Consider the following 7913-nt stretch of genomic DNA (forward strand, 5'->3'; position numbering starts at 1 on the left):
CTTGTAATAGTACTGCACTGACCGACAGAGAGCACCACAGCTGTAACTTGTCTACTTGAACTAAGAGTGCTTGCCCGAGTACTATGTAGCTGTTAGAAAAGATGAAGTTATGAAATTTACATACAAGTGGTACTACATGGAAAGTATCATGTTAAGCGAAATGAGTCAGAAAGAGCGGGATAGACACAGAAAGATTGCATTCATCTGGGGAACATAAAGCAACAAAAAGGGAGATTAACACCCAGGAATGGCTGAGATTAGTACCAGGAATTTTGCTCCATGAAAGAAGGCCAGCCACAGGCTCTAGGTGAAAAGGAAGCTCAGATAGAGAAGAGAGTACCAAATGAAGGGTGTTGTGAGGGCCCTCCCAGGGTGGGAGAAGCATGCTAAAAGTAGCCGATAGACCAAACATGATTGCCACTAAAAGCCTCTCTTGCAAAACACAGTACCCAAAAGAAGAGAGAGAGAACAAGGGGGAATGCCCTGCCACAGAGGCAGGATGGGAGGGGGGATGAGGGGTGGGGGGGATGCTGGGACCCGTGGGGATGGATGACGGGCACTGGTGGAGGGATGGGCACTTGATCAATGTATAACTGAAACCCAAGCACAAAATTTGTAAGCCTATAACTGTACCTCATGGTTTTTCACTAATAAAAAAAGAAAAAAAAATAAAATAAAATAAAGAAAAAAAATAAAATAAAAAAAAAAGAGTGCTTGCCCTAGAGAGCATGTGTAAGAACACTGCAACTACCAGAATGCAAGTCTTGATGAGCACCTCAGCCCAATGTGCAAACACTTCAACCTTATGTGAAATCCCTGGTGAACACCACAGCTAAAAATGTGTTTACATCATGAGCAGGCATATGTTCAACACCTGGACATAGAAACAACCACAACAACCAAAAACAAACAAACAAAACCCAGATTCAAGCAACACCAACAACACTGAGAAGGGGGAGAAAAGAATGACAATAAAGTTTCAAAATAATCTGAAAAGAAAACACAAAACAATTTTTAAAAATGTTGTTTAAAGAAATGTCAAGTGGTTTAACTACTGGATTTATAATTAGAATAAGAGTATACCTTTCTCAGGTTTTTTTATGGAAGAGGAAAACTCCTTTTTGGATAAGTAAATTGTTATATATATCTTATAAGCTAAAGGTTTTTGTTTAATTTTTATTGAATATCCATGACATAGATCATTATAAAGCTGTTTATGATTGGGTTTCAGTCATACAATGTTCCAACACCCATCATTCTACCAGCGTAATTTCCCACCACCAATGTCCCCTGTTTCCCTCCCACTATCCCTCAACAACCTTCCCCCAGCCTGCCTCTATGCTAGGTACTATTCCGCCTTCTCTCTCTCCTTTTGTGCATTATAATTTTCAATACAGGTATGAAAAGATGATTGTGTTTGTTCAGGGTGTTCAGTATTTTTTTATAAGAATGAAAGACTTTATTACTTTTGTTTTTGCTTTTTGGGTCACACCCGGCAACGCACAGGGGTTATTCCTGGCTCATGCACTCAGGAGTTTCTCCTGGCGGTGCTCGGAGTACCATATGGGATGCTGGGATTTGAACCCGGGTCGGCCGTGTGCAAGGCAAACGCCCTACCTGCTGTGCTATCGCTCCAGCCCCTGTGTTCAGTATTTTTATTGGGAAAGTAAGACTGGAGTAGCTTTTTAAAACTCGGTGGTAACTTTGGGATGTGAACATGACTGCCAAGGCTTCTGGAAACACAAAGATATGGAGGGAGTTAGCCCATTCCAACCATGAGAAATCCTGGAGATTTCAGTCACAAAACCTGCATACCCAAATTTTTAGCAGATTATATCTCAGTGAGGTTTATCCTGAGACAGTGGGGCCTGGCTGGGGACATGGTTGCAATTTTTTATAGTTCCAGTTTTGGATTGTGGAAGCAAGTGGCTGCCAGGGACTCTGCTTGGATCGGCAACAGGTTAAACCCCCCCCTCCAATTTACCCTGGCTGAAAGGTCAGTTAAACCTTTCACGGGGCCAAGATTAATTGCGGATTATGATTTCTTTAGAGATTTATTTCTGAGTCTCTGAAGCAAGTCCAGTAGAAAAGCTTCCATTGTTTTGCTGAAGTTGGTTCATGGGGGTGACTGCCAGTGCTTCTAGGAGTATAGGGAAGTGGGGGGAGATAGCCCACCCCAACTCCAGAAAGCCTGGAGATTTCAGTCACAAAACCCACACATACAAATCTTCAACAGGTTAGTATCTCAGTGAGGTTCACCCTGAGACAGTGGAGTGCAGCTGTGGGAATGGTGGTGATTTTGGATTGTGGGAGCAAGTGGCTACCCAAGCCGCCACACTCAAGGCCGTTTCCCACATTCTTGGGCCGAGCCTCACGCATGAGTGAAGTCTGATTAAACCCAGGTAATGTGGAACTTTGTGACTTTGAACTCTGGGCTCAACGGGACCAGGATTGGAGATCCTCTGCCCATTTCCCACCTTCCCCCCCAGTCTCTGGTGACCCAAGGGTCATGTCCATAAGCCACCTCCTGCTGGTGCCAGATAATGTCCTCATTGGCCACCATCCAGATCACAAGGCTTTTTCACAAGGGAGCAACATGACGCCTGCCATAGCCATGCCACTGGACTCCACACCAGACTGTTTCACTTGGGGTACCCCAGAGGGGGCCAGCTGAGAGGCCTCCCCACCCCAAGGGACCTAGCCCTGTCAGCCTAAAAACTCCAGGACCCGAGTTCAACCATGCTCAAGGCTGCTCCCCACATGCTCCAGCTGAGTCTCATATAAATGATCATATTCCTGGGCCGCTAATGTAGCTGCGCGACTCATCATAAGACACTCTCTACCCATTCTCCATAAGTACCACACCACATTTGATGGGGTTCAAATAGTAAGCAATAAATGATAGAGGGAAATATATATAATTATATGCATATATACATAGTTTTAGAAAAATATATGAAAGCTCACATCGCTCAACCTTTAACAAAATGTTAGTGATATTCTAAAAAATGTCTTAATGGCCCCTGTCAAAATAGAGCATTCTTCACACTGTATCCCCTATGGATACTTTTCTTTGTAGCATTTCAGCGGTTTTCCATAAGACAATACAAAATATATATCGGTTGTGCCTTGGGACAGGGAATGGGGCTTGGGATGGAAACACCCCAAATTTGGTGGTTGGAAGGTGCAATGGTGGTGGGATTGGTGTTTGAATATTAACTGTAATCAAATATTGTGAACCACCTTATAAAATAATTTTTTTTCATTTTTTATAATTTTATTTATTGGATCACCGTGAGAGCAGTTACAAAGCTTTCGGGTCTAAGTATCGGTCATACAATGAAACACCCGTACCTTCACCAGTGCCCATTCTCCACCCCCAACAACCCCAGTATACCCCCATCCCACACCCTCCCCCTACCTGTGGGACAGATTATTTCCACATTACTCTCTCTCTACTTTGATCACATTCAATATTTTGACACCAGACCCACCATTATTATTTGAGATTTTACCCCAACACTCAGATCTGCTGAAAAGGCAACAGTAGACAATTTGTTTTATATTGCTGGTTATGAATAACATATGATGTTGCATGGCTGCAGTAGTGGCCGCGTGATTTTGAAATTCCGAAATTTTAACACTTAAATCTGGAGGGATTTTTTCCAAAACCTGCTGGGTTCGGAGATTTGCTCCTGAGTCTCTGGGATCATGGCCGTTAAGCAGCTTGATCAGGAGCCAGAAAGGTCGTTCGTGGCTGATTACTTGGGGTCTCGTTGGGGTGGGGAGGACAGGACTGGTTCCACTCCCATCCTGTGAGGCCCAAAATGTCTCGTCACTGCGGGCCCAAACCTGACTGTCCAATGGCCTCTGGAAGATGACGGCCACTGAGCTGCCAGGGGGAAGCAGGTGGAGGAACGACACCTTTTCCCCCCTGGGGTGGCCTGGCGACAGTAACCTACTGCGGGGTCCGGATGCATTTCTCCAAAAGCCGCTGGGTTTTGAGATTTGTTTCTGAGTCTCTGGGATCATGGCCATTAAGCAGCTTGATCAGGAGCCAGAGACGCCGTTCGTGGGTGATGACTTGGGGTCTCGTAGGGGTGGGGAGGACAGGACTGGCTCCACCCCCATCTCGTGAGCCCCAACAAGTTTTGTCACCGCAGTCCCAAGCCTGACTGTCCAATGGACTCTGGAGGATGGCAGCCACCAAGCCACCAAGGGGGAGCAGGCAGAGAGACAGCACCCTTTCCCCCCTGAGTTGGCCCAGCGACAGTAACCTACTGCGGGGTCCGGATGCATTTCTGCCAAAAACCACTGAGTTTCAAGATTTGTTTCTGAGTGAATCTCTGGGATCATGGTCGTTAAGCAGCTTGAACAGGAGCCAGAGAGGCCATTTGTGGGTGATGACTTGGGGTCTCGTGGTGGGGAGGACAGGACTGGCTCCACCCCCATCCCGTGAAGCCCAAAATGTCTCATCACTGCGGACCCAAACCTGACTGTCCAATGGCCTCTGGAGGATGACGGCCACCGAACCACCAGGGGGAAGCAGGCGGAGGGACGACACCCTTTCCCCCCTGGGGTGGCCCAGCGACAGTAACCTACTGCGGTGTCTGGGCGCATTTCTACCAAAAGCCGCTGGGTTTCGAGACTTATTTCTGAGTCTCTGGGATCATGGCCGTTAAGCAGCTTGATCAGGAGCCAGAGAGGCCGTTCTTGGGCGATGACTTGGGGTCTCTTTGGGACGGGGAGGACAGAACCGGCTCCACCCCCATCCGGTGAGGCCCAACAAGTTTCGTTACTGCGGGTCCAAGCTTGACTGTCCAATGTCTTCTGGAGGATGAGGGCCACTGAGCTGCCAAGGTGGCGCAGGCAGAATGACAACATCCTTTCCCCCCTGGGGTGGCCCGGCAACAGTAATCTACTGTGGGGTCAGGATGCATTTCTGCCAAAAGCCACTGGGTTTCGTGATTTGTTTCTGAGTCTCGAGGATCATGGCCATTAAGCATCTTGATCAGGAACCAGAGAGGTCATGCCTCTGATTATATAGCTGAGCCGAAGGTGGTTTGTGGGTGTATCTCCCACATACCTAAATTTTGGCCGTTTACTTTCTTGGTAAACTGTGCCCCAAGTTTTTGGGGTCTGGCCAAAAGCACAGCAGCAATTTTGGGGTATCTGGAAGTCTGAAGATGCCATCAGGCTGCTGATGCACTCACCTTACAGGTACAGGTTGACCTGCTGGTGGTACCATACCCCCTTAAAATAAAAAATTTTAAAAATTAAAAAAATAGCGGCATTGTGATTAACAATACTGTTAATGACAGGGTTTCATGCGTAAAATATTCCAGTATCACAACCTCCACCAAATTTGTCTCTTCCATGCTTGACCCCTGATCGTGGTAAGTTTAGCTCTGTTGATCATTTCTCATGTACTGCTGCTGTCTTTGGACTTTTGTGATCCCCTTCTATGTTTCTTTATATCCCACTCACACATGGGAGAGATTATTCTAGTTTCCCTTTTTCTGGCAACCAAAATTACTTTCTCTTTATTTCTACAAGACCTCTTAGGATGAGATAGATCAACTTTGGTCAACTAAACAATATATGCATACCTTGATGAGAATGTGCTAATTGAATAATTTTGAGTCTTTATGATAATCATCCCTGTCTATAATAACAGGATTGTGGTAAACCACCAATTGTGTGCAAAGAAATCTAAGTTGACTCAGAAACTATGCACAGCAAATAAAACATGTCCATTATGGTGTGAACAAGGAGTAGAGATCTGATGCTTCCTTTAGTTAGTAATGAAAAACCTTTTATATGGGAATGATATCATTGGGAAGGATTCCACATCTGGCAGTGCTCAGTGTCTACTCCTGGCTTTAAGCTCAGGATTTACTCTTGGTGGTCTTGGGTCACAATATGTGGTGGCATGGATAAAAACTGAATTGGCTGCATGCAAGGCATGCACTCTATCCACTGTACTATCTTTCATGCCATGGAGTGATATTTTTTTAAATTTTTATTAGTGAAACACCATGAAGTACACTTGTAGACTTACAAATTTTTGTGCTTGGGTTTCAGTTATACAATGATCAAATACCTATCCCTCCACCAGTGCCCATTTCCCACCACCACGGATCCCAGTATCCCTCCCACCCCCATCCCTCCATCCCACCCTGTCGCTGTGGCAGGGCATTCCCTTTTGTTCTCTCTCATGGAGTGATATCTTAATAATGTTCTTTAGTTCAAAAAACCCACTTTAATTCTTTATCTATTTTAACTCAGTCTTAACCGCTGTAAATTAAGGACAACTCTGATCTGAATTTTCTAGAAAAGGAAAATGAAGGTCGGAAATCTTAAGTAACTGGCCCCAAATCATCCCAGTAGGAAGAGTCAGAGCTAGCAATGGAACCAAGGGCTTCAAATTCCTAGACTGTGCCATATTTACCACATACAAGCTCACCATACTAGTTCTGGGCTCAACAGAAAATTATGGAGAGAAGGCACTGGATTGATTGGTCACCAAGATGAAAATAAAGGCAACATAATTTGACTTGGAGCATGAGAATCATTAAGTCAAGAGAACAAAAACACAGTCAGAAAATTTTTGAGGAGTCTTAGAAATACCAGGTAAATATTATGTGAACCTCTCCATTTTGAGTTCACATAATATTTATTTGAGTTTATTTATTTATTTGAGTTCACATAACCTCTCCATACTCAAAATGGAACTGCAAAACCAAAGCAAAAGTGAAATATATAACCATATTTATAAAATAGTTCTAGACAGAGAAGAGGGATCAGCATTGTCTGAGAAAGAATTGTGACAAATTCTTCACATGTTTTCAAGCCCAAATGAACCTCTACAGTTCAGACATACATTATCCCTTAGATGGGAGAGGTGTTCACTGGAAATTTCAGTGTCTCTCAAAGAACTAGACCATCTGTAAAGTATGTTTTTCATCCACTAGTATTTTACTTCTCTCTCTAGTTCTGTGCTTGTGAGTGGTGACATGCTGCTGTAGTCTGTAACTGACTCCAACATGAGAGTGGAACCACAGGGCTACAAGGATACCACTGGAGGAGATGAAGAAGGCCCTCTAGGTATACTCGTGGTGTTTGGTCTGAAACAGAGGAAAAATAGCCCTTTCTCTTCAATTTTCTCTTTGTACTTAACTAAAGGTGAAACTGACTTGCAAGCACTGAGAACTGAGGGTTTTTTCCTGCTGTATTATAACAAGAGAATACCTTGTACCTCAAAATGAAGAAAAACAGGTCCTTCTCTGAATATTCTCAAAGTTCTTATTTTGTAATAATCAGAATAGGCTAAACATTCACTATAATAAGACCATGAATGTGTAGCCAGATCTAGTTCTTTACTCATCTAGATCTAGTGATAAATAAAGATAAAAAAGGAAAGTCAGAATCTGTGAATTGATTTGAACCTATGAATTTTCAGGCTCGGGAGGGTGAGATAAAATTTTGATTGGTTCACTTTGTAAATTTTCTCTCCCCTTCTTCTGTTATTGTGGCTGCTGCTATGTACAGGAATTGGTCACTTGGTTATAATGCTCACATAAATATGCTTCTGTTAGCGATGAGAGTTGGGGATATGGGGCAATGCAAAGGTTCAAATTCTTGCCCTCAAGCGTTCAAAGCAGTCTCTCTACCATTGAGCTACATCCCTTGTCATATGCATCATAACCGGGAAAATGGTGTATGCTTTCTTCTATATGGCATCAGGATATTTGACCGATTTCTCCAATGGTTTGGGACACAAAATGTATTATTATTTATCTATTTATTTTTTAATTGAATCACCATGAGATACAGTTACAAAACTTTCATGTTTGAGTTTCAGACATACAATGATCGAACACCCATCCCTCCACCAGTGCACATTCTCCACC

The 7913-nt window shown here is 43.8% G+C and overlaps 1 non-coding gene across 1 annotated transcript; it reads left to right on the plus strand.

Moving 5' to 3' along the window:
- The first annotated feature begins 7284 nt into the window (after nucleotides 1-7284).
- Nucleotides 7285-7418, plus strand: LOC130038447 (small nucleolar RNA SNORA72). Its single transcript, XR_008794685.1, has one exon. It is a non-coding gene; the product is annotated as a small nucleolar RNA SNORA72 (small nucleolar RNA).
- Nucleotides 7419-7913: the final 495 nt, after the last annotated feature.

This window comes from Sorex fumeus, unplaced genomic scaffold (assembly GCF_029834395.1).
Source record: "Sorex fumeus unplaced genomic scaffold, SorFum_2.1 ptg000075l, whole genome shotgun sequence".
Taxonomy (NCBI): Eukaryota; Metazoa; Chordata; class Mammalia; order Eulipotyphla; family Soricidae; genus Sorex; species Sorex fumeus.